The sequence below is a fragment of the Petromyzon marinus genome, chromosome 75, assembly GCF_048934315.1.
Source record: "Petromyzon marinus isolate PM22_M1 ecotype Great Lakes invasive population chromosome 75, UKy_Petmar_22M1.pri1.0, whole genome shotgun sequence".
NCBI lineage: Eukaryota > Metazoa > Chordata > Hyperoartia > Petromyzontiformes > Petromyzontidae > Petromyzon > Petromyzon marinus.
Window position 1 is genome coordinate 1,251,946 of NC_133741.1, and position 27,889 is coordinate 1,279,834.

General features: G+C 44.9%; 2 long non-coding RNA genes across 3 annotated transcripts in view; one reads left to right on the forward strand and one right to left on the reverse strand.

Moving 5' to 3' along the window:
• Positions 1-27,631, reverse strand: part of LOC142907123 (uncharacterized) — a 72,923-nt gene extending 45,292 nt beyond the window's left edge. The window contains exons 1-4 of one of the 2 annotated variants that reach the window (XR_012930811.1): positions 27,514-27,631; positions 26,596-26,775; positions 7,486-7,553; positions 5,615-5,882 (exon numbers count right to left, since the gene is read on the reverse strand). This is a non-coding gene — a long non-coding RNA (uncharacterized LOC142907123). Of the gene's footprint in view, positions 1-5,614; positions 5,883-7,485; positions 7,554-26,595; positions 26,776-27,513 lie in introns of those variants that run through there. The other variant, XR_012930812.1, reaches the window with a different exon arrangement.
• LOC142907124 (uncharacterized) lies at positions 7,502-15,397 on the forward strand. The gene is made up of 3 exons (XR_012930813.1): positions 7,502-7,657; positions 14,535-14,721; positions 14,822-15,397. It is a non-coding gene; the product is annotated as an uncharacterized LOC142907124 (long non-coding RNA).
• Positions 27,632-27,889: the final 258 nt, after the last annotated feature.

The following is a 27,889-nucleotide window of genomic DNA, read 5'->3' on the forward strand; positions in this document are numbered from 1 at the left end:
GTGGTCCAAACTGTTGTTATGTCATGTAGGGCAGCCTGTGCACAAATGCCACCCTCCCGCAGCATTTCGCTTTGGAGATCTCTGCACGGTGCCTTTCCTGGTCTCAAACTCTGGATCGCCTTTAGTACTTCCTCAACAGATGGCACCTGGTAAGAGGTGTGGTGCTGCAGGTTACTTTTTTGATGGAGTTAAATAAGGATTTGTGATCACGGGCCATTGAGGCAGACTCCATCTCCTCAGAAACACGCGACCACCACCCATCCTTGCAGCGCCTCACGGCTCTCCGAACCTCCGAGCGAAGGCTGCGGTAAGCCTCCTCAATCTCTGACGTGGGATGCTGTAGACTATTATAGTGGGCCTGTTGTTTTTTCTCAACTATCCTGAACACCTCCTCTGTCAGCCAGGGTCTCTGGGGAGGTCTGGACCGCGTATCCAAAGCAGCCATTGCAGCTGCATGAGTCACAGTCCTAAACCTCGCCCATTTGCCCTCAACATCAGGAGGAGTGGGGGACGATGCCAACCCCAGCCGCAAGCGATGATGAAATTATCGCTTGCAACTTTCATCAGCTGAGACCACGCCACCTTAGGTTGGAATGGGGTCCTGGGTGTCCACCCACCACCGGAGTGGAAGAATGGCAGGCGCATCTTACAGATGACAAGTCGATGGTCAGAGGGCAGATCAGCTCCACGGTAGGTCCTGGTATCAAGCACATGGACTCGCATCCGTTGTTCCTTTACTATGTAGTCCAGCAGATGTTCTTGCTTGGACACGGCATGCATCCATGATGTTGTGTGGATCCGCCGATGCCGGAACAGCGTGTTGGTAATTACAAGCCCATGGGCTGCAGAAAAATCTAGCAGCCTCCTACCATTGTTATTGAGCTGATCTGACCCATGCCTTCCAATCACTCCAGACCAGGTGCCAGCATCATGACCAACTCGGGCATTGAAGTCACCCAACAAGATGACTATCCCAAGGGGCCACTTTAGCCAGCACCTGTGACAGGAGGTCAGAGAAAGCATCTGACTCATCGGCCTTGCCTGCATCCCTCCACGGATGTTCGTCTTCGGTGGGGCATAAGTAATCACCATCACCACTCCTCGCCTCCGGTTGATGGGAAGGCGAGCCTAAAGTAGCCTGGGGCTGACAGCTTCCCACACCTCACTGCCACGCTCCCACGCTGCCTTCATTCTTTTGTTTAGAAGAGCCACACCCTGTTGTTTAGCAGTCTCCTGCCCCGAGTTGAGGACTGTCCACCCCTCATGGTTAGCAGGAGCCAGAGCCGGTCCACCGGACCTCCTGAATGCCAGAGATCCAGGTGGTACCGGTCCAGCTCCCGACAGAGGAGTGGCAGCCTCTCCTCCGCAGTGAGCATTCAAACATTCCACATGGCCATCCGTAGTGGCTTTTTGTTGTTTCTGGAGGAGCCCCGAGGGTAAAGATTCAATCTCCTGATGCGGCCTCCTCCCCCCAATGGAACTTCTGACCATTTGCCATCAGGGCATGGAGAGGTTTGGTGATAGTGGCGAACCCGGCGACAAAACGGCGGTAATAGGATGCAAAAACAATTAAACTCAGAACCTGCAACCGCGGCAACCACCCTATGAGCCAACTCCGACCACTGACCAGGGTGGAGCGGCCAGTAAGCAAGAGCAAAATCCGAACCCTCATGCCCTGACACACGACGAGAATGAAAACCATCTGAACGCGATGAGTGACGTGGATTCAGGGGCCGAGTGAGAGGTGTGTCGCGACTCGCCTTCGGATATAGTCGAGTGGAGGATGGTCAGGCGGATGATGGCGGTGATCCGGGGTGGCGTTGTCGCGACACGCGGCAACCCGACGAGATGTGTCCCGGCAGGCCGCAGTTGTAGCACACGACGAGCCCGCTCCCAGGATGAGGAGAGGTCTTTCGCCATCGAAGTTGTTCATCGCGTCGCACCATGCCGTCCCCTCCAGTCTCTGCTTTGGGCCGAAGCGCAGGCTTGGAAGGGCTCCACATCTTCAGGTGTATCACTCATCTCACGAGGCACGGTACACGTCGCCAACCCCTTATGTCGTTGCAAGAGCAGGTACGCCTGGATGCATCTTGCAACGTTCAGGGTAAACAGATTGTTGTCGTCGACGGCTGGCAGGACAATGTTGAGGTCCTTTTCCAATGCCAACAATCTCTCGAGGACCAGCGAGTCGACTCCGTCGTGGTCCATCTTCAGGAAGGCAGCCTTTGCTAGCGCCAATAGTGCACTGCAGAAGGCGAGGGGCATCTCGGCCTCCCCTCTCCTGGGCGGGTTGGGGACTACCTATAAAAGGCAGCTCAGTCGGGCAAGGAGGAGGCAGAAAAGCAGCACCTCCCTAGCCCTCCACCGCGAGAGCAGTGCCAGCAGGAGAGGTATATATCCCAGCTCGGTCCCAGATGGGACAGCGTGCAGAGGCAGCAGCTCTGCGACTACACAGCAAAGAGGGTGTTGGGAGGACCAGGAGAGAGCAGCAAGTGGGGAGATAACAAACCCTGGCTCTCGACCGTCTTTAATTCGACGTCAGACTGAGGCTGTGTGGCAGCCTATGCAGTGGTTCCAGAATGTGTGTGTGGGCTTGTTGCATGTTATATAGCTGTGAGTAGCATGTGGTGTAATAACAGCCACTTCTATTGATGTACTTTAAGTATGGTTGTGCTGAAAGCCGTGGATGGTGTAGCAATAATGCGGGGCTTCTGCGTGTCATTGTTATGGCGAAATCGCCACAACCACACCTCTCATAATTTAAGGCGAGTGCAAAATAAAGAGCTCAAACCCTTACATCTGTGTAAGCCTTGGGTTGTTGTGCCCTCACCTCCCAACAATCACCAACCTCCCAACACCATACTTCCCCCTGGTGGATTTAATTACATGTGACGCTAGAATTGGTTACCCACCGTCACAGGCAGGGAAGTGAAGGGATTGGAGGAGAAATACAAAGTGGAGTATGCGTTACATGGAGGACGGTTGGAATCCGTTCAGAAAAGTGGGAAGGTAATTTGGCTGGAGGGGAAGTGGAAGATCAAGGAAACTTCGGGAATGGGACTTGATGGCTATAAAAGAGGGGGGACGCAAGAGAGTTTGGGACGCTTGGAGTGAAGGGGATCTTTGAAGACCCACATGTCTCATGCTGGAAGAAATAAAGACTCCCATTGTTGAAGACCGCAATGTCGAATGTCACTACATATAAGTGGAGTAAGAAAATGGAATATGCTTTAACAAATTGATCTACAATCACAGAATACATTTTCCAAAAATGTATATATATTTGCTAAACAAAGGGATTAATAAAACTGGAGAACATATGAACCATTGCACATTCATTGATTGCATTTGAATTCTAACAATCAATGAGGATAAACCACAGTACATGTTTCACCACATAAATTAATTAATTACAATTATCTTCAGTTGAATGACTGCCCCTTATCTAAGATATTTAATATAACATTGTACGTGTATTATTTCAGTCAACCTTTATGATAATGGCTTCTCGACGGTCATGCTAATCTGGACATGTGTTTTCCCTCTTTAGGTGTTTCCAAAGCAATTATAGACGCTGCTGGACCAACAGTACGGGCTGCGTTTTTGAAAGAATGTAGGTAACAATGAAAGTGTCAACATTATTTTCGAATTTCTTGACATTTTATTTTACGTAAGAATTCGTTGACGTTGTTTTCGTTTTTCCTTTTCAGATAGTAATAATAACAGCATAATCGTGACCCCATCTGGAAGGTTGAATTGCAAATATATCGTTCACTTGGTTTGCCTCGAGAGAGATATTACAAAACAACTATACAATGCATTTGAGACATGTGAAGCGGATCAAATGAAATCTATTGCTCTGCCTGCCATTGGAACAGGTAAATACTATATTGTCAAAATGCATGTTCATGATATTATGTTGTGTATTCCTGTGACGCTGCTTATAGATCAGCTATTAATGAAACGCTAAACATAAAGAAATAAAACACTAAACAGATGCATTCTTACAGGGCTTTTATCTTCAGATATCTTCAACTATCTGGCAAGCTGTTTTTTTTATGTAACTTTAGTTTTACTCATCTTTATCTTGAACCCCACTGTCTGCCTTTTCCATTCAGCAATTTACACATTCCCCACATTTAATTCCCATTGAAGTTAAAACTAAATGCAGGTATCCCTAGATATTTGCAGGGGATGCATTAAATGAAATCTCATTAACCGGAACGGATTTCCCATTAACTTAATCCCAAACATTAGGGATGTGTTTCGGACAGTTATTCCGACTCTACTCCTAACCTAATGTATACACTTCTATCACTTTTCACAATACAAAAACAATAGATATAAATATTAAAACCATTTAATATTAATTAAAAAAACATTAATTAACCTTTTCAGGGAACACACCAAAAGATCTGCTACATGCCAGACTAATTGGTTAATGCAATGTGAAGGCGTTGCTGCTGCACTGTAGGGACACCGTGACAACACTGACCCTGTAGTGGCTGAAGGCCGAATACACTGATTCCCACCAGCAGGGTCACTGTGACTCTGTAGTGGCTGATGGATGACTACTCAGACTCCCGTATGGTGTTTCTCGTTTGATGATCTCATGGCACGTGGCCGTAGTGAAATTTCGTTCACGAAAAAATTAGATTGTTCTTATAGAGAAGTGTCTGTAACTTGTCGATTGCATTAACACAAAATTTCGTAACGCTGAACATTTGTAAATCGAAGGTTACAACCTGTATGTATGTTTAATATGGTATATGGAGCAAAGATATGGTTTTGGCTAGAATTAATCAAGCAGTCGGCATTTTCTGATGGTGATTACGGTTCACTCATACAATTGATTTCCATGCATCATTTAATCAACAGGCATGCATGGGCTTTCACCTCGAAATGCTGCTGCTCTCATCCTGGATGCGGTGGCTGAGTTCTCTGTGCAGAGGAAGCCCAGGAGCCTACTGCAAGTGAAGGTTGTGGTCTTCATGGCTGAGATGCTGAAGGATTTTCACGAAGAGTTGTTGAGCAGAAGCAAGAAATCGGCACCGGTGGAGAGAGGCTTCATATCTTCCGTGACAAGTAAGACGCTTTTGGCGTCCTCTGGTCTAACACTGTTTGAGACTAGGGTCGAAAGAAAGCTGTCTCTGGTGTGGACCAATCAGTTTCAAAGACAATGCATATATTATCAGAGTATGTTTTTGTTTGCATTCTGACCACAAGTATTGTGGTTAATGCAGACATGATTCCTTGTAAAAGGTTTCAGTTTGGTGTTTTAACATCTTAACACCTGTTTTGTTGTCAGAAAAAAGGGGAAAAAACCTATTGATTTGAAGCTTTCGTGATTGTAGGAATCCATACTCTTTGGTTCTTTCGGTAAATTCACATAGGTAGAAAAAAATTAATACAATGAAAATAATATATCACGACATTTCGATCGCAAGATGACGAATGCTTGTGTTGCGATCAGAACATTGTGATATATTTTTATTTTATTTCATTCTTTCTACCTACGTGACTTTACCGAAAGAACCAAAGAGTATAAAAAACCTATTCTCAAGTAAGACTCTGTACAATGACTGCACACAACAAATAAACCCATCAAATTGAATTTTGTTTTGCACTTTATTGAAATAAAGCCTCGCATTGAGAATTTTAAAGTATCTGGTCGACTGTCAGGCGACAAACATCACTTGCCGTGGCAAGAGTGGGCAGGGAAAGTGCTGTGCTGAATATCTAGAACAGAGGCCCTTGATGGTGTCTCAGAAGCAGCTCACTGATATCTTTATATGGTCCGTTCTCCAGCACTAAGGGTTGCATTGATCTGCAAGATATTCCGATTCATGCTTTGCCTCATAACGTGATGCTCTTAACGCAATCTGGGAAATATCATGGAAAATATACAATGCAAATGTCTCATTAAAGCCTGCTTTGCTGCATTTCCTTTTTATGTATAAGTGTATGTTGAACTTTTTTCACGTTGTATATAGCCAACCCTGCTTATTGGAGGTGTGGGGGAAGGCCAACAAACTAAACACAAAAATCAGTTCTAAAGAAATTAGTTTTTAATCTAGATTTAAAAATGCATGACTCCGGTGGTTTCCTAATATCGGAAGGAAGAGCGTTCCAGACAGCCGCAGAAGCGCATCTGAAAGCGCATGATGTGGTGACCATCTTTGTTTGATGGTTAATATAAAAGCCGCTTCTGTGAGGATGACCGGAGTTTGTGTGTTGGTTTATAATGTACATTTTGTGTTCTGCTGTGTAATATCCATGCATATTGTCCTACAGGGAGTCTCCAGTATATTACATCATTTATACCTGGTCGAACGCATGCTCAAATACAGCCGTCGTTTGAGGTTGTTGAGATTGAGCCAGTCCAGTTGCAGGTGTTTTCAAACAAGAAAGAGAACATTGACAAGGTATTTGAAATGATTGAAACGAAACTGAGCACCGAGGAGACTGAAAGGGAAATTAAAGATCCCCTTATTCAGGAGTTCTCCCCGGAAGAATTTGATCAAATGAACGCTTTGCAAAACAAACATCAAGTTATCATCAAAATAGATGCAAGCGGTGGGTTAAAAATCCAAGGCAATATCGCAGACGTGAGTCACGTTGTTGTAGAACTTCACAAGATAATGAATGATGTGAGGTTAAGGTTGATGACAGCTGAGGAGGAAGAATTATTGGAAAAGACTGTTAAATGGATGTATCTGGATAGCAATGAAGAGTACGTATCATTCACCAAGTCTGAAAATATTGCTATTGAAAAGGCTTACTTACAGAAACAGCAAATTTTCTCTATAGATGACAGGAAGGCACACGTCAAATTCAATAGAAATGAATTTTCATATGAATATGAATCAACACGGAAAATTAAACGGAAAACAGCCTTGGGTAAGTCAATGAATGCATTATTTGTCACAATTATTAATGCTGTAGAATCATCGACATGATCGTCATCATCAACAGTATCATTATATGAAGCATATTGTATGTGTGTATGTTGTATTTTCTTTCCCACCGTACGTAGCCAACCGTGCAAATCGGAGATGTGGGGGATAAACAAACAAAACACAAAAAGCAGTTCTAAAGAAATTCGATTTCAATCTGCCCGCTTCATTCTTTTCTGCCCATTGAGTAACCTCTTCAGGTTGGGACCGTACCAACATTTAGTTGACCCAATTGTTTGGGCTGCGTCACAGTGTGATGTTTTTTAATCCTTTGTAATCTCAAAATCGTATAAATTAAAAATGTGATGTGTGCCTACACAATGTATACTGTCAGCAACATACTACGATTGTATTGGAAAATACTGCGTTCGAAAACAGATCATCACTTATAAAAATAACCATCACATTACTTACTCATTGAATATTGTACTCGTAAATAATGATAATCTACACATGGAATACAAATTGTATTACTTATCTAAAGTCCAACTCATATTGCCGCATGGACACAAGCATTTGTTGTGTTTACCTCTCTTTCAGATGTAATACCCGCAGACTGGGCAGACGAGGCTGAGTTCAAGGGCCACCGTGTGATCACTGTGGAGTTGAAAAGAAGATCGAGAACCTTTCAGAAAATCAAACTTGAATTTGAAGAATCCCTGGGGAAACTTTGCAAACAGTCCGGGTATTCGATTGAAGAGGTAAAACGAACAAGAAAAAACTTCATTTACGTGCATTTAGGAATCAAAATGTGCATGTAAATGGTGGCGAGCCTATAGCCCATCCGAGGATGGGTGTATTGCTGTAAATCTGAAACATTCAAGTGAAAAGCAGACTGCAACGTCATATTCATTGCATCCATTCGTGTGCAATTTGTAAGGCCGCGGTGACACAGACTTATTTCATTTAAACGTTATAATCCCTTGTTCATCATGACGTCCATTTTACTTGTATGTCTCAATAGCGTTACCGAGATGGCGTGACATGAGGATTCTGCCTTTGCAGTGAGGGTTATAAGTTGACACTGAGGAGGGGGGAGGAGGCACCCCCCCTACCCCCATGTGGAGTGAATATCAGATGGGAGTGCATTCCACAGGTTGGGAGCCACACAGGAAAATGCCCGGTCACCCATTGAACAGTGTGCCCTCGGAACACACATGACCCCACACTTAGATGACTGAAGAACTTGCGTTGGGACATATGGGTGGAGGTCACTGATATAAGAGAGGGAGGCATAGTTGAGGGCCTCGTAGATGAGAAGGATCTTGAACTCCACTTGGAACCTGACCGGTAACCAATGAAGAGACTCAAGTACAGGTGTGATGTGCTCAGGAACTGGTGTTCGAGTAAAACCTCTGGCAGCTGCATGTGCTGGAGGCGGTTTAACAGCTTGAGAGAGATGATAGCTAATAATGCATGACATACATCGATACGTGAAAAGACAAACATGTGTACCAGCTTCTTAATGTTCGATAACGAGATAATGGGGTGCAATCCGGCTATATTTCTGAGGTGAAAGAAGGCAGCCTTAATGACCTTGTTAATGGGTGCTTCGAAGGTTAGTAAGGGATCAAGGACAACACCAAGGTTGGAAACTGTCTGAGCAGCACCGACATTTTGGTCATCAATTAACACACTGACCGAGCCAGCCTTAGACAATTAATGATGGGACCCAACATACAGCACCTCTGTCTTATCAGCTTTGAAATTAAGAAAGTTAGACTGCATCCAAGCCTTAATAATCACAAGAGACGATGATACACAAGATACTTCTGCATTGAGGGGGGATTCAATGTTAATGTAAATTTGAGTGTCATCAGCATAACAATGAAAACAAAGTCCAAGTTGGCATATGATATGACTAATGTGCCCTCACTCTGGTTATAGCTCTACCCTAGACTGGAAAGCTCTGAACCCGACCCTAACTAGGGGTTCAGGTTCTGCCCTTTGAGCTCTTTGCTTCAGGTCTTCCGAGCGGTTGTTCAGGTCTCCAAGTCTTCAAATGGACGATGACTGCCGGACCCGTTCAGGGGTCCGGCTTTTATACCCATTCCAGAGTCTCTCCGCCCCTAGCCACACCTTCCTTCTCGAACTCTGTTGACACATGTCCGCTACTGCAGGTAAGAATATAACCATACCACCTAACAATGGCACTACAATACTGAGGGTTGAAGTCTATGGTGATGAGGAAGATAAGGTAATGGGGGAGGGGGAGGAGGAGAGTAGATTTGCCCACCCACTAGCTCCACCTGCTGGTGGCAAAAGAGCGGTGGCGAGAGCTGGGAGATGAGACGATGCACGGAGGTAACAGATTTACAGATTGCGCTAGACTGCGGATAAAAAAATAATTACGACAGCCTAAAATCGGTACTAACTAAAGGGTTGAATTTCACAGTCACCCGTAAACACATCCGAGTGGATGATATCATTGCCTAGGTCGACGTAGCCCTCAAAGGTTTGGGACCCATCCCGGCAGACGTTGCAAGATCTGAAATCGCTGCTATCCTCAAAACGCTAAGAAACCCATTAGCAACATCAGCAAGGACGAGCATTTTGAACTCTCTCAACCAAAAAAACAGATGTGACATTGTCATCCTCTCAGCCGACAAGGGCAATGCCACTCTCATCATGGATACAACAACTTACAACAACAAAATTCAGGACCTTCTTAATTATGGCAGCTAAACTAAAATCAACAGAGATCCCACCAACCGCCTAGCCACAAAAACAACAATATCATCACTAAATCGGCTTCTCTAATCGATCAGACCAAGCAGCGCTCTCTAAAACCTTCGGCTGCTAGACCACCCAGATTTTATGGCCTTCCAAAAATCCACAAAGAAGGTACCCTGCTCCGTCCTATCGTCTCCACCATTAACTCATCCACCTACAAACTCGACCGATTTCTGTCTGAGACCCTGCTTCCTTTCACGGGAGAGACCGCCTCAGCTGTACTTAACTCAGCTCACTTGTACTCATACTCTTTGGTTTTTTGGTAAAGTCACGTAGGTAACATAAAATGAAGACAAGTAAATTAAATTACGACGTTTCGGAGGCAACACAAGCTTCCGTCTTCAGGTGGAACAGTCACAGCAAAATAGCTGTATCAAGTGAAGAGCTCTGAGACACCCGAGATTATATACAGGTTAAGGGGGGGGGGGGAGGAGCCAGGAAGGGACGTGGGTGGGGGGGAGGGCTCAGTTAAGCCGCCTTTTGTTATACTGCAGGGGGTTCGGGGAAAGGGATGCACGAGTACATACAACCCACTGAGAGCAATGGCTGTACAATTATAAGGCAGCTAAAGTTTGACTTGGTTTAAAACATCTTTCCAATGGTTGCTCAATTTAAAATCATCCTCTCGGTTGAAGTTGTGTCTATGTTTGTATATCTGGATGGCTTCATGGACAAATCTTTGGTAATAACCGGGAGGTTTGCAGAGCACTTTGGTATCGGAGAAAACAATGTCACGAGAACCCGCTGTGTTGAAATAATGATCAGCCACGGCCGAAGAATTCGTTCTGCCGTGTTTCAAATCTGATTTGTGCTCGCGAATTCGGACAGAAATGTCATTTCGTCTCCCCGATATAGCAGTCACTGCAGGTACAACTCAATTTGTAAACACCGGGGTTCTGTAAGTCAGGAATGCATTCTTTACGGATGGGATCAGATCACGGATTTTGTGTACTGTATTGAACCAGACCAGGATCTTGTGTTTGTTTCGAATTTTGGAAATCTTTTTGGTAACGCCTGCTATGTATGGTAATGTGATGATTTTGATCGGAGTATCAGGTGGTTGTTTCTGTATGGTGGGAGAAACAGCTTGGCGGATAGTACGATCAGAGTACCCGTTCATCTTGAGGGCCAGATGTACATGTTTTCATTTACTGGCCAGGTGGTGTTGGTCAGAAATGCAATGAGCCCTATGGTATAATGTTTTGATGAGATAATTATTTTGAGCCGGGTGGTGGTGGGAATCAGGCTTCAAGTAGGAGACTGTGTGGGTGGACTTCCTGTGAACAGAATGTCCCAAAGAGCCATCAGTCCTCCTCTCAAACAGAACATCCAAGAATGGCAGCTTGCCATCTTTATCCACTTCCATGGTGAATTTGATGGATGGGTGTCTGGAATTTATGTGGTCTAGGAAATGATTCAATGCTGGGAGGCCATGTGGCCAAATGACAAAAGTGTCATCCACATATCTCTTCCATAGGAAAGGACGAAGGGCGGATGTCTAGATGGCGTCTGATTCAAATTTTGCTCTCGATGTAGCCCTCAAAGGCATAGGACACAGCCGAGTGGACGTTGCGAGAGCTGAAATAGCCACTATTCTCAAGAATGCTAAGAAACCCATTAGGAACATTAGCAAAACGAACGCTCTGAACTCGCAAATAAAAAAAAAGAGGGATGATAGTCATTCTCTCGGCCGACAAGGGCAATGCTACTGTCATCATGGATAAACACTCATACAACAAAATCCAGGACCTACTCAATGATAGAGTTACTCAAAAATTAAAAGTGATCATACTACCAGCATAACGATAAAAACCAACAAGATCATCACTAGTTCGACACAAGATCCAGGTCCGGTTCAATACAGTACAAAAAATCCATCATCTGATCCCATCCATAAAGGATGTCATTCCTGACTTACAGTACCCCGGTGTTTAAAAATTGAGTCGGGGAGACGAAATGACATATTTCTGACCGAATTCGCGAGCACAAATCAGATTTGAAACACGGCAGAACAAATTCTTCGGCCGTGGCTGATCATTGTTTCAACACAGCGGGTTCTCATGACATTGTTTTCTCCGATACCAAAGTGCTCTGCAAACCTCCCGGTTATTACCAAAGATTTGTCCATGAAGCCATCCAGATATACAAACAGACACAACTTCAACCGAGAGGATGGTTTTAAATTGAGCAACCATTGGAAAGATGTTATAAACCAAGTCAAAGTTTAGCTGCCTTATAATTGTACAGCCATTGCCATTGCTCTCAGTGGGTTGTATGTACTCGTGCATCTCTTTCCTCGAACCCCCTGCAGCATAACAAAAGGCGGCTTATAACTGAGCCCTCCCCCCCACCCACGTCCCTTCCTGGCTCCTCCTCCCCCCTTAACCTGTATATAATCTCAGATGTCTCAGAGCTCTTCACTTGATACAGCTATTTTGCTGTGACTGTTCCACCTGAAGACGGAAGCTTGTGTTGCCTCCGAAACATAGTGATTTAATTTAGTTGTTTTCATTTTATGTTACCTACGTGACTTTACCGAAAAACCAAAGAGTATGAATCCTTGCAGCCACGAAAGCTTCAAATCTAGAATCAGCTCACTTGGTTTCTCTAATCAAGGACATCTGTCTCCAGATGATTTGCTTGTCAGTTTTGATGTAGTCTTCCTGTTCACCAAAGTCCCTGGACCTGACACCATTGCAATCATTGAAGATTTGGTCCAACAAGGACTGAATCCAGATGTACCAACTTTGGTAAGGCACTGCCTTACCAACACTTACTTCACCTGGAATGGTACATTCTACAAACAAAATGAGCGTACCCCAATGGGTTCTCCCTTATCGCCAGTGGAAGCAAATGTTTTCATGGAGGAATTTGAGACAGATGCCATCCAGACATTTTCCCTATGTCCTTCCTTGTGGTAGAGATACAAAGATGACACGTTCGTCATCTGGCCACATTGTCTGCCAGCACTGAACCAATTTATCAACCACATCAATTCCATACACCCATCTATTAAATTGGCCATGGAAGTGAAAAAGGATGGCAAGCTACCATTCCTGGATGTTTTGATCGAGAAGAGACCTGATGGCTCGTTGGGACACTGTCTAGAGGAAAGCCACCCACACGGATGCCTATCTAAAGCCCGACTCCCACCACTATCCAGCCCAGAAGAATTCCCTCATCAAAACACTATACCATAGGGCCCGTTGCATCTCCGACCAGCACCACCTAGCCAGTGAGCTAGAGCACGTACACGAAGCCCTCAGGATGAACGCATATTCTGACCGTACAATCCGCAAAGCTGTCTCCCCAGCCATGGGGAGACAACCATCTGAGGATCCAACCAAAACCATCACTTGGCCATACATAGGGGTTACCAAAAATATTTCCTAAATCTTAAACAAACACGAGATCCAGGTTCATTTCAACACAGTACACAGAATCAGTGATTTGATCCCATCTGGAAAGGATGTGATTCCTGACATGCAATACCCTGGTGTCCATAAACTGAGCTGTGGCTGTGGCAGCAGTTACATTGGGGAAACGAAACGTCTCTGACCGCGTTCGCGAACACAAGGCAGATCATCTGAAACACGGTAGGACCAATACCTCTGCCGTTGCTGATCATTGTTTTAACGGAGTGGGCTCACATTAAATTTATTTTTTCAAGACGAAGGTACTCTGCAAATCCACCGGCTTTCGGAGATTTGTTCATGAAGCCATCCAGATATATAAACACAGACACAACTTCAACCAAGAAGATGGTACAAACTAAGCAACCATTGGAAAGCCGTTATTAACCAAGTAAAGTCTTAACTGACTGTGATGTTTTCCATCCTACCTGACTATGTCAAGTGTCATTTCCGACTCTGTGTGTGCCTCTCCCTCATCATGTGTACCTCTTGCTCTTAGGGGTTTGTCATTGGCACACCTCTGGTGGCTGGGCCTTCTCCCTTAGTGTCTCACGCAGCTCCCCGCGCCCCACTTTCTGCCCCTTCCTCCTCTCTCCCAACCCCACCGCCGATACCTATATAACCGCATGTCACAGAAGCTCTCTCGCCTACTTCAGCAGTTTTCTTGCTGTAGTTGTCTCACCTGATGACGATTGCTTGTGTTGCAATCAAAACGTCGTGATCTATTATTTTTTTATACCTACATGACTTTACCGAGAGAACCAAAGAGTATGAATTATTGCAGTCACGAAAGCTTCAAATCAAGAATATTATCCATAATAAAAGTTTTTGGGTTAGATCTCGTAAATATAAATGTCGTTAAACCAGTCAACACCTGAGACGGCCAATTGGTAAGCTTTTTCACGAACAAAACGTGCCAATCAGTTAATAATTCAGCACACTGGTGTGTTGGAGAGTAAATCCACAATTACATTTTGCTCTTATTTTGCCACAATTGGTAAAATCGCCCTTTGATGCTGGATGTAATTACCAGCGAAACATCATACTCAAATTATAAATGTTGTGGATTTACTCTCCAACACACCGGTGGGCTGAAGTAGTCACGTATTGGCATGTTTTGTTTACGTGACAAACCTTACTGATTGGCTTTGTCGGGTGGTGGTGGGTTAACGACACATACATTCACTCAATTTAACCCAAAAAATATTTATTGAGGCATGCTTTGACAATTCATGCATTGCCTTTGCAATTGATTGACCGACACCAGAGCTACAGCCTTCTTCATGGCCTAACTGGTGTTAGACCAGAGAACAACGCCACAAATCAAACAGCACTACACCAATGCAAATATATAAAGCATCCATCGCCTGGGTTTGAGCACTTACATCTAAAAGGGTCTCCACTCGTAACTACGTTTGCTCTCATTTTACAGATTATCCACATTCAAAACCCTACACTTTGGAAAGTGTACACAACAAAGAAGACGGAGATGGAAAATTGCAACCAGGGACCCCTGAAGGAAGCACCGGTGGAAAGGACTCTGTATCACGGGACAGCTCTTGAGACCTGCGAGGCCATCAACACGAATGGGTTCAACAGAAGCTACTGTGGTAGAAACGGTATGACGTCCCATTCCGTCACTCGCGCACAGACGCATCGCCACAATTAAGAGGTGATGGTATGTGGCTCGATGACAGTTGTTTCATTTTGTATTTGCAGCTGTGGTCTACGGGAAAGGAGTCTACTTTGCTGTGAGCGCGGCCTATTCTGCTCACCATACGTACTCTCCACCCGATGCCAATGGCATCAAATCCATCTACCGGGCACGCATCCTGTCCGGGAATTACACGTTGGGGAAGACTGGCATGCTCGAACCTCCACCCATAGACGCGAGCGTGAGCTCCGTAATGCTGTACGACAGCGTGACTGATAACATTCACAATCCAGCAATGTTTGTAATCTTCAACGATGCTCAAGCCTACCCCGAGTACCTAATTAAGTTCCGGTTATAATAGAGATCACAATAACAGTCTCCACACCGTTGTCCAGCAGAATGTACGTGTAATCATTAGCTTATTAATCAGAAGATCAAAACTCACTTATTTTAATTTTCAAAACATATACTAATTGAACACATAGGCTAGTGACCAGTATCCATATTCGACGTTTTTTTTATTAGATTCCGTAAATATACATGTGTCGTTAAACCCGCCACCACCAGACACAGCCAATTAGTAAGGTTTGTCATGTAAACAAAACGCGCCAATTCGTTACTTGTTCCGCATACCGGGGTGTTTTGGAGTTGACAATGTTGTAGTGGGTTTACTCTTCAACACACCGGTGTGCTGTACTAGTAACTAATTGGCATATTTAGTTAAAGCCACAACAGCAGATTATTTTCTCACCTGAAGACGGACGCTTGTGTTGCGACCAAAACGTCAGGTTTTCTTTTGTTGTTTTTGCTGTCTACGTGACTTTACCGAGAGAACCAGAGAGTATGGCACATTTTGTTTACGTGACAAACCTTACAAATTGGCTATGTTGGGTGGTGGTGGGTTAACGACACATTTTTATGCATGCGCTCAAATACAAAAAAAATATTTTGAAAATAATAATATACTATAAACGCCTGGCATGTATAATATTAAATTAAAATAGTATAAAATATTCTTGGTTCTTTCGGTAAAGTCACGTAGAAGGGAAACAATAAAATAAAAATATATATAACAATAAAATTCTCACGTTTCGACTGCAACACAAGAAATCATCATCAGGTGTGAAAACCACAACAAGAAAATTTGAGAAAAAAAAGTGTGTATAACAACACTTAATTAAATCACTAAAACACCATATTTCTGTCAATTCAAATGTTGCAGGGTAGTCCATTTTGACGTCACTAATCCTAAAATAGGCAGAAGCATGTGAATTGGAGTATGAACAATAAGAATAGGTTTTACCCTTTCTGGAAATAAAACAGGTGTTAAGATGATCAAGCACCAAAGATATAGATTTTGCAATGCATCAAGTTTGCATTAACCACACGTGGTGAACATGCAAACAAACATGCTCTGATAATATATCCATTTGTATTCTTTGGTTCTTTTAGTAAAGTCACGTAGATAGAAAAATAATAATAAATAAAATGAAAAATAATAAAAAATAAAAACAAAAAACCACAACGTTTCGATCGCAACACAGGTGGTCATCATCAGTAAAAGAGGGGTTAGCCTCTAAAGGCGAACTGTTTATGAAGAAAAACTAACCGGCGGTTAGTTGTTTTCTCCTACATTAACATTAGCTGCCCCACCCATGCTGCTGACACACTTGGACTATGCCCATCTCTAAACCTTTATAAACAGTTTGCCTTTCGAGGCAAACCGTCAATTTTTCCTGATGACGACCGCTTGTGATGCGATTAAAACGTTGTGTTTTTTTTGTTCGCATTCACTTATTTTTTTATTTTATTTTTTCTATCTGTGACTTACCAAAAGAACCAAATAATATTAATTCCTGCAGTCACGAAAGTTAAGTTTAAAAATATATACATTGTCTTTGAAACTGATTGGTCTACACCAGAGCCTTCTTGATGGCCTAGTCTCACCAGTGTCAGACCAGAGAACGCCAAAAGGCAAACAGTAAAAAGAAAATGTATGTATCAGAGCATTTATATCTTGGGGTGAGGAGCTATGTCACGGGATCAAAGCATGAACAATAAGAATAGGTTGAACCCTTTGTTGATTGCTTGCAAAAGGAATCTATTTGGTGTTTGAACATCTTACCACCTGTTTTATAGCCAGAAATTGTAAAACCTATTCTTATTCATCTTGATTTGAAGCTTTCATGACTGCAGGAATCCATAGTCTTTGGTTCTTTCGGTAAAGTAACGTAGGTATAAAATAAATCACGACGTTTTGGGCGCAACAAAAGCATCCATCATCAGGTAGGAAAGCATGGTCTGCTGCTGAGGCAGAGGTTTGAAATGGGTGTAGCTCAAGGGTCATAAAGAAGTGGCCGGGGCTAGTCATGTTAATATGAGAAAATATCATGTAACTGTGAGATAGGAGAGCGGCCTCCTAGACGAGGGCACGGAAGTGGCTATGTTAATTTGAGGGATTAGCATGATGTTAATGTGAGAAATTAGCATGTAACTGGAGAAAAGAAGAGCAGCCTCCTCAACGAGGGAGTGCAACCCAACGGGTGTAATCCAAAGGGCCTGTGAGAATGAGAGTGCAATCCAAAAGACATGTGAGCATGAGCGATCTCAGAAAGAGGCATAGAGAGAGAGACAGAGTCGAAATAACAGCTGACATATGCAGGTTGGATGGAAACATCACAGTCAGTTAAGACTTTACCTTGTTAATAACATCCTTCCAATGATTGATCAATTTGTACCCATCCTCTAGTTTGAAGTTGTGTGTTTATATATCTGGATGGCTTCATGAACAAATGTCTGAAGGTAGCCGGTAGGTTTGCAGAGTACCTCCGTCTTGGAAAAATCAATTTTGCGTGAGCTCACAGCATTAAAACAATGATCGGCAACGGCAGAGGTATTGGTACTACCGTGTTTCAGATCTGCCTTGTGTTCACGGACGCGGTCCGACACATGTCGTTTCGTTTCCCCAAACTGGGCCGCAACCACAGCTCAGTTTGCATGTCAGGAATCACATATTTTACAGTTGGGTTAAATCACGGATTTTGTGTACTGTATTGAAACCAACCTGGATCTTGTGTTTAAGATTTTGGAAATATTTTTGGTAAACCCTGCGATGTACGATAAACTAATGGTTTTCTTTGGATCCTCAGAAGGTTGTCTCCGCATGGCTGGGGAGACAGCTTTGTGGATTGTACGGTCCGAGTATCCGTTCGTCCTGAGGGCTTGGTGTACGTGCTCCAACTCACTTCCTCGGTGGTGCCGGTCGGAGATGTAACGGGCCCTATGGTGTAGTGTTTTGATGAGGGAATTATTCTGGGCTGGATGGTGGTGGGAGTCAGGCTTTAGATAGGCATCCGTGTGGGTGGCTATTCTGTAGACCGAATGTCCCAACGAGCCATCAGGTCTTTTCTTGATCAAAACATCAAGGAATGGTAGCTTGCCATCCTTTTCCACTTCCAAGGTGAATTTGATAGATGGGTGTATGGAATTGATGCGATTGAGAAATTGGTTCAGTGCTGGCAGGCAATGTGGCCAGATGACGAACGTGTCATCTACGTATCTCTACCACAAGGAAGGACGTAGGGTGGATGTCTGAATGGCATCTGTCTCAAAATTTTCCATGAAAATATTCGCTACCACTGGCAATAAGGGAGAATGCATTGGGGTACCCTAATTTTGTCTGTAGAATGTACCATTCCAGGTGAAGTAAGTGTTGTTAAGACACTGCCTTAGCAAAGTTGGCACATCTGGATTCAGTCCTTGTTGCACTCTCATGCTCACATGTCTTTTGGATTGCACTCTCATACTCACAGGCCATTTGGATTACACCCGTTGGGTTGCACTCCCTCGTCGAGGAGGCCGCTCTTTTCTCCTTGTATACAGTTACATGCTAATCTCTCACATTAACATAGCTACTTCTGTGCCCTCCAATTTCTTAGATTAACATCATGCTAATCTCTCACATTAACATAGCCACACTTCCGTGCCCTCGTTGAGGAGGCCGCTCTCCTATCTTACAGTTACATGCTAATTTCTCACATTAACATCACTAGCCCCGGCCACTTCTTCAAGACCCTTGAGCTTCACCCATTTCACACCTTTTAAAACAATCTGCCTCAGCAGCAGACCATGCTTTCCCACCTGATGATGGAAGCTTGTGTTGCGCCCGAAACGTCGTGATTTATTTCATTTTATGCCTACGTGCCTTTACCGAAAAAACCAAAGAGTACCTATTCTTATTGTTGCTACTTTGATACTGGCAAAAAGGTCCCATGTGAACTGGCCTTGTATGTTCCAGAAAGACATTAAAACATTAAAAATTTGGAAAAATCCACCTTAGAGGATAACACAGATTCACATATCTCTAGGAAAGATGGTACAATTGTTGTAATCATTATTGTTATAATAACGTGTGGGTTTATATTGGAAGCATCCTTAACAGTGGATGGCCAGACATCTTACAACAGGGCCTTGTCAGAGTCTTGTGCCACAGAAAGGCTTCTACCAATAAATAAATGATATAGTCATTATAAAGCAGTTCTAAAGGAATGAGTTTGAAAACTCTTTCGTTTAGAACTGCTTGTTTTGTTTAGCTTGTTGTTCCCCCCCACCCCCCCGCACCTGATTCGCACGGTTGGCTATGTACGGTACGAAAGAAGTTCAACGTACATACATACTCAACATTGCACCAGACTCAGTGTCAATAGACTAACACTGAACCATAGACACGAGGGGGTGGGTGGCCAGAACCACGCCCGACCGCCTTCGTCTCCCCAGTTGCAATGTTTGCAACACCACACCAGGTACTCATTTAAGACTGAATCGAACTAGGGGAGGTCCAGGAACCGGTTCAGATAATCGTCACTGTTGTTGGCCGTGAGCAGGAATCGAACCCGGGTCGCCGGGATCATAGCGCAGCATGCTAACCTACACCACCGCTCTCCACAACACACACGCACACACATACGTACAATGTATGTGAAATTGTTGGACTGTGTCAGCCTGCTGTGCATAATTGAGTTTCATGCTTTCATTTAAAATGATCAGGGAGGTTGATGGTTGAAGAACTCCCCTATAGGTGTCTTCTGAATTTTCGTTTGGTTTAAATCGCTATCATTATTTTGAGATTCTCTAGATATGATCAATCCTGGCCCTGACACCTGCTGTATATTTGGAGTTTGCGTGTCTCTCTTCCAGTGGTCGTGTGGATTTTTCTCCGGGTCCTCCTGTTTAGAATAATTGGCTGATGCAATAAATTTCCACGTGATGATAAGCCACTTTTTTGAGCTATCATTTGCAATAGCCAGGTCGTGTCTGAAAAAGAGCTCGATAGCTCAGTGGGCCTTACCTGGTAAAATAAAAATAGTTTTAAGTTTAGTTTTAGGGATTGAATTGGTTCTTGGAGAGATACGTTGGACATCATGCCGAATAACAGATCATCTGATATGAAAAATAAGAGTAGAACAGGAGCGGTGTTAAGATGTTCAAATACCACATAGATACATTTTGCATGAAATCAAGTCTGCATTAACCACGCATACTTCTGGCACAACATATGCAGAAAAGTAATATGGGGACGTGACGTCATACGCGCTGTGAGGTGCGATGACGTCATGTAGCCTGGGAGTATTTAAGGGGGGCCCCGTGACAAAAGCGGGGTCGTTGTGGGAGCCCGGGATGGAGAGCGGTTGAAGGGAGTTGAAGAGATGGCCAGGGGTAGAGCTTAAGAAGTCTGAAAAAGCCGGCTGTAGTTACGGAAGGTGCTGCTCTCCTCGGTCGGGCGGTGTTGGCTGAACCCCCGTTCCGACTCGAGTGAGAGAGCCCGAAGAGACAGCCAGTGGGCTAGCAGTAGAGAGAGCTAAGGGTCCAAGAGAAAGACCGAGTGTAAGACACCTAACCCTGGTGGTTAACTACTTTCTTTGTTATTCTTAGTTTTTTCGGTAAAGTCACGTTGAAGAGAAACAACAAAAAAAACTAAGAATATGAATTACTGCAGTCACGAAAGCTTTAAATCAAAATTTACTTTCTTTGTTAATAAACCAGCGCAAGCCCTTACTTGAAGACCTACCTCCGCGTCGTCATTTACTACGCAACACATACAAAGAAACATGTTCTGATAATAATATGAATTGTCTTTGCCTACACCAGAGACAGACTTCTTTATGGCCTAGTCTCGCAACCAGTGTCAGACCAGAGGATGCCAAAAGGCAAACAGTACAAAGACAATGCAAGTATCAGTGCATTTATAGCTCGGGTTGAGCAACTATATCATGGGACCTTTTTTGGCAATATCAAAGCGTGAAAAACAGGAATAGGTTTTATCCTCCCTGGCAATGAATCCTATTATTTTTCATAATTTGATAATGGCAAAAAAGGTATCCCACGATAGATAACCATCTGTTGCTCAGCATGATGTGTATCTGATGTCCAGCATATCCCTCAACTCGAAAACACATCGGAGAGCTGCACACCACAGTCGTGACATCCTAGACTGGAATAGACAACATTCTGAAACATTAGTTCAGAGGGCCAATATACCGATGGCCATGCAAGTTACTCCGCGGATTTTTAGTTCGAGAAACGGAGCTGTTTCTGTTTATTAATATATTATCCGCAATCGTTCACAACAATGCATGATGAGGTGAGTACATCGTCCATGTTCAGCGGTAAATGTTCCTGCACTGCCCACTGCTGCCCTGGTTACCGATTTGTCGGTGACAATTTATCGAAACGTGTTGTTAAAGTCATTGCTCTTGATTGTAACATCTTTACAAAATCCACATTTAAGCACCATGCTTTAGTTCAAGGTCTAGTTAATGGCACGTAACCTTTAGAATGTTTGGAATGTTTTGATTATGTGATTAATCATTTTTATTTCATTATAATTCTGGTGAATGAATGCTGAAAACGTGGCAAATTTCTGATGAAAACATTTTCTATCATTGTTTCATTGAGTAATATGTAAAGTTTGGCAGGCATCGGGGTGCATGTGTGTATGCTGAACTTCTTTCGTGCCATACGTAGCCAACCGTGCTAATCGGAGGTGCAGGGGAAGGACAACAAATTATAGATTTGAAGCTTTCATGACTGCAAGGATTCATACTCTTTGTTTTTTTCGGTAAAGTCACGTAGGTAAAAATCTATAAATAAAATAAATGAAAACAACTCAATTAAATCACGACGGTTTGGAGGCAACACAAGCCTCTGTCTTCAGGTGGAAACCGTCACAGCAAAATTGCTGTATCAAGTGAAGAGAGCTCTAAGACCCGAGATTATATACAGGTTAAGGGGGGGGAGGAGCCAGGAAGGGCTGTGGGGGGGGGGCTAAGTTAAGCCGCCTTTTGTTATGCTACAGGGGGTTAGGGGGATGGAGAGATCGACAAGAGCAGGTGGTGGCAAGTGGTTGAAGAAAATTACACACATGAACAAGAGTCAGGAGGCAGTATTTAAGCTGACAAACTGGTTGCTTTACAGTATACTGCAATAAACTATAAGGCTGCTAAAGTTTAACTTAGGTTTAACTTAGTTAAAAAAGGGGCTAATCAAGCTGGGAATAGAAACCAACCGGAATGGAAATGGCTGTACAATTATAAGGCAGCTAAAGTTTGACTTGGTTGATGACATCTTTCCAATGATTGTTTAATTTAAAACCATCCTCTCGGTTGAAGTTGTGTCTATGTTTGTATATCTGGATGGCTTCATGGACAAATCTTTGGTAGTATCCGGGAGGTTTGCAGAGCACTTTGGTATCGGAGAAAACAATATCATGAGAACCCGCTGTGTTGAAACAATGATCAGCTACGGCCGAAGAATTCGATCTGCCGTGTTTCAAATCTGATTTGTGCTCGCGAATTTGGTCAGAAATATGTCGTTTCGTCTCCCCGATATAGCAGTCACCGCAGGTAAAACTCAAGGTAACAAGGTAATACCCATCGCTTTCACACTCACATCTGCTGCTGTATCTTCACCGAACTCTAAACGGATTATGGGTCTCTGTGGGTTGCTGTGGGTCTGTATGGTTCCATGAGTCTAGATTTCTATAGGTCTCTGTGAGTGTGTCTCTGTGGGTCTCAGTCTGTAGAAACGTACATTTAGAGGAGTTATGTTCTAGTCTATTTCAGATTTATATAGCACCATTTCGATGGTGCTTTAAGATGCAATCCGATGGCATTCAGTGAGGAAGGTGATGGATGGATGGAGGGACAGGAGCTGGGAATGGAACTGATATTGCAGGGGTAGGTAAGGCAGAATAAGGCGCAATGTGATGGTGAGTGAGGGTGTCTGATGGGTGCAACGTAGATTAGAGGAAGTGGGGTATGGGGCACATGCGTGAAGTTGTGAAATGGGCATGGATTCGGATAGGTGGAGGGTGGTAGGGGCAGAGGTCTGGTGGGCGGACAGTTGAGCCGATGGAGGAGCACAGTGTAGGGCTGGGGGAGAGATGTGGCCAGGTGCACATAAAAAGCAAGATGTCGGAGGCGGGTCAGGAATTAGGTTCGTCGGAGGAATATGACTGGGGGGCTGCAAGTAGGTGAAGGAACCGGTAGGGGTGGAGGCAGTGGAAGAGAAGAAGCAATCGAGAATAGAAAAGGCCTGGGGGCCAAGTGAAAGGTGGAAATCGAGGGTGATAATCTAATGTGGAGTAAGAGTTTGTTCCAGTGCAACGGGGCAAGAAGAGAGAAAGAATTAATGAAAGTGAGACTGGGTGCAAGGAGATGATGGAACAGTGAGTAAACGGAAATATTGAGATCGAGGGGAGCATGAAAGGACATATAAAGAAATGAGAGAAGAGAGGTAGGGTGAGGCTTTGTATACTAGAGTGAGAAATTTAAAAAGACAGCGGTGATAGACAGGAAGCCAGTGAAGTTGTTGAAGGAGAGCAGAGCAGTAAAATGTGCATGGAAGGTTGAGTACAGTCCGTGCAACTGCATTGTGGATGTGTTGGAGGATAACTGCGTAAGCAGGGAGACCAACCAGGAATGAGTTGCGGAAATCCAGATGATTGAAGACGAGGGATTGTATGAGGAGATTGGCAGCAGTGGTAGTGATGAGTGGGCAGATTTTCCTGATGTTGCACAAATGGTAACGGCATTTGCGAGAGGTGTTGGCAATGTGGGAAGTGAAGGAGAGAGTGGAATCGAAGATAACATTGAGAGTTAGGGCGGTAGAGTTTGGGATGAGATCATGGGGGGGGGGGCGGGGGGGAAGAAATGGAGGGTGCACGAGGGGGTGAGCGAGACGATGGAAAGAAAAGCACTGAGGTTTTGGTAGTATTTATGGAAATAATATTTTCCATCATTCCTGCTTGTATGCCTGTCAGGCAGGATGAGATACAGAGGGAAATATCAGGGGTGAATGATTGGAAGAAGAAAATTTGAGTGTCATCAGCAAAGAGATGATAGGAGATATCGAACAAATAAAGAATAGACTCTAAGGGAGATGTGTGTACGGAGAACAGAAGGGGACCAAGTACCGAGCTCTGGGAAACACCAACCATGAGAGGGGTGGTGGAGGAAGAGCAGTGATTGAAAAAGAAAGTCAATAAACGGGAAGTCATGTAGGAATGGATCCAACAAAGCAGGGTGTCAGAGATGCTGAGTTTGGAGAGAGTGGCTAGGAGGATGGAGTGATCGAGGGTGTCGAAGGCAGAATACAGATCGAGAGAGATAAGGATGGAAGATAGGCCAGAGTGACGCGAGTTGGCCAGGTGGTTGTGGATGTGAAGGAGGGTGGTTTTGGAACGGAGAGGGAGGAACCCAGACTGATGGAGGAGATAGTGAGTGGGTAGAAATGTAAGGTGAGAGGCGGGAGTGAACAAAGGCGTTCAAGGAGTTTGGAGAAATAAGGAAGGATCTAAAGAAGGTTTTTTGAGAAGAGATACGATGATGGTGCTTGTATAAGAGTTGGGGAAGATTCCAGGAGAGGGAAGAGTTAAAGAGATCCAAGAGAAATGGAATAATCGTGGGGAAAATGGATGGAAGAAGGGAAGGCAGAAGGGGATCGAGGGAGAAAAAAGGTGGGGTTGGTTTTGGAGATGATTAGGACAGCTCCAGAACAAAAATGACAGAGAATGCATTTCAGGAATAAGTAGTATGGTGGAGCATGGAGGGGTCAGTATTTGTAGGTATATTAAAAGGTTTTCACAGTGATCATAGAGGAGCGAATGTGGCTGCTGCTATGAATTCCCACATGACAATGCTGATGATATCAGTCACTTTGTTGAGCTTTTATCACTTGTGATAACCAGGTCGCTTCGCTGAAAGAGAGTCACATAGCTCAGTGGGGCCTTCTCCACAAATTTGGCTGTCACCTGATGAAGCTAGTTGTAATTGCTGGCGAAACGTCGTACTCAGATTGTAAATGTTGTGGCTTGGCTCTCCAACACACCGGTGTGCTGTACTAGTGACGAATTGTCATGTTCTGTTTACGGGACAACCTTTACTCGTTGGCTGAGTCGGATGATGGCGGGTTTTAATGACACTTTCATATACTTACACGATCTAACCCAAAACACCTCTATTAGGGATGAGTTTTAGAGTTTATTTTTCATCCCCCACGCAGTCAGTCAGTAAGTTCACCCCCGGACAATGGGGGAGGGGGTACCAACTGGAACTTCTGGCTTTCGTAGCGGGACGCTGCGCTGCTGTAGTGCTGCGTCTGTCTCCACAGATCGGAGCCGGAGACAATGGCCAGAGGCTGCCTAGCCACATGGTGCGTTAAGAGTAAGGATCTATAAAAAGTTATAATGTAATAATGTATATATATTTTATTGTTTGTATATCGTTAACTCTCTGAAATAAATCCACAGTGACTCAATAGAACGTTGCAATGTTTTATGAGGGAGCTGCCTGGGTTTTGACTTGACTGTGAGCACGGTGTCCCAGCTCGTGGGGGTTCACGATGGCCGAGTCGGTGGTGTTTACAATGGCCTTTTCGGTAGGGTTCATGATGGCTGGGTGGATGGGGTTCATGATGGCCATGTCAGTGAGATTCACAATGGCCGTGTCGCTGGGGTTCACAATGGCCGTGTGGGTGCTGTTCACGATGACCATGGGTGGGGTTCACGATGGCCGTGTGGGTGCAGTTCACGATGGATCTGTGGGTGTGGTTTACAATGGCCATGTCGGTGGGGTTCATGATGGCCGGGTCGGTGAGGATCATGATGGACATGTGGGTGAAGTTTACGATGGCAAAGTCATGGGGGTTCATAATGGAGAGTGGGTTGGTGGGTGGGTGAGTGAGTGAATGAGTTGATGTGTGGGTGGGTATGTTATTAGGTGAGTGAGTGTCATCATGAATGAGTGGGTGAGGGAGTGAATTGGTTGGTGGGACAGTGAGTTGTTGGATGAGTAAGAAGGTGAGCGATTGAATGTGGGTGAGTGGGTGGATGAGTGAGTGTGGGTGAGTGAGCGGCTGTGAGGCGAGTCCGACAGTGTGGAGTGGTAGCAGTAACATTGGGATTAACACCACCACCATCACATTCCCCTGTAACGCACAATAATATTCTCTTCTCCTTACACAATCCAATCTGGTTAAACTCAGGATGGATCATAGGCTGGGCCAGCACTGAATGTTTAAACCCTGCGCAGATATTCCTTTAGAGGGCTCCACATCTCGCAAGCGTTACGAACAGAGGGCATGATTGTGGCCCAGAAGAACCGAGGCGTAATGTGGAAAACGGTGGAAGAGGATTGGTTGAGTGGGTGAGTGACTAAGTGGGTGAGTGAATGAGTAGGTAGGTGAGTGAGTCGCCGAGTGGGTGGCAAGTGGGTGGGCGAGTGGGTGAGCGCGTGTGTGGGTCAGTGGGTGGGTGTGTGGGGTAAAGTGTGGGAACGCTCACCTTGTTCCGTCTGGCTCAACGTGGAAGAGTAGACCAAATACTGTCTATAGCGGCCTCTAGCAGAGGCCTCTTCCGCCAGCAGTGGAGTGAGAAAGCAAATGTAGAGATGCACCTTTGGCCCCCCCCAACCCACGAGGCTCCCAGGTGGACTTGTCCAGAGCCCGGCATGAACGCAGTGGGCTGTACCACTCAGGACAATCCAGGGGGGGGGGGGGCAGGGAGTGTTGTGATCAAGCTGGGCTCAAACAAAACCCCACGAGTCGTGTGTGGCCGCAGTACTGAGAATAAATAACAGGCGACGTTCCGGGCAATGGTCCTTCTTCATGGTCCGTACAAATGGTGAAGGGACAATGTATTCACAAATCCGTCCCCTCCTGTAGGACGCTATTTTCAGAGATAAAGCCCCCCCGTGTAGCCCACACAGGTTGATGGGGCAAGTGCTGTTAGTAGCAAGTAGCAGCAGCGGCGCCAATGAAGGCCGGAACTCTGGCACACGAGGGGGAAGCCAAACACCACCGCTCGCCCGGCCGCCTTTGTCTCCCCAGTTATGTGAGTGGGTGTGAGTGGGTGGGTGGTTGTGTGGGTGAGTGAGACCCATGCAAACACACAGAGCCAGATTCACCATACAGAGACCCATAGACTTACCACACAAAAACCCATCGACTCACCACACAGAGAGACCCACATACTCAGCATACAGAGATCCGTAGACTCACAACATAGAGACCCAGAGACTCACAACACCGAGACCCACAGAATCACCACACAGAGACCCATAGACTCACGGCACCTAAACCCATAGAATCAACACATAGACACCCATCGACTAACCACAGATTCCCAGACTCAACACAGAGAGACCCATAGACTCAACACACAGATACACGTAGATTCACACATAGATAGCCATAGACTCACCACAAGAGACCCATAGACTCACACACAGAGACCCGTGTACGCATCTTCAGGCTGAGTCGATCTAGAAGAGGCCCAGCCAGCGAACGAGCTCAGATTTTCCCGCCGCCTCCACTCGCCCAGGGCGGAAGCGGAAGTAGTCGCGGGGGGTGGTGGTGGGGGGAGACAGGGGGGGGGCTCAGGGTGTGCGAAAAGGGGCGTGGTCACGCGCGTTCAACGACACTTGGGGCGTGGCTAGAAGGGGCGTGGCTACGACGCTCGATCTGCAACGTCACCGGTGACGTCGCAGCACCACGTGGATACTCAGAGTTCGAGACAGGCGTGAAGAAGGCAGCTGCTTCTGTTTCTTCGTCATCGTCGAGCAGCTTATGCTGAAGCA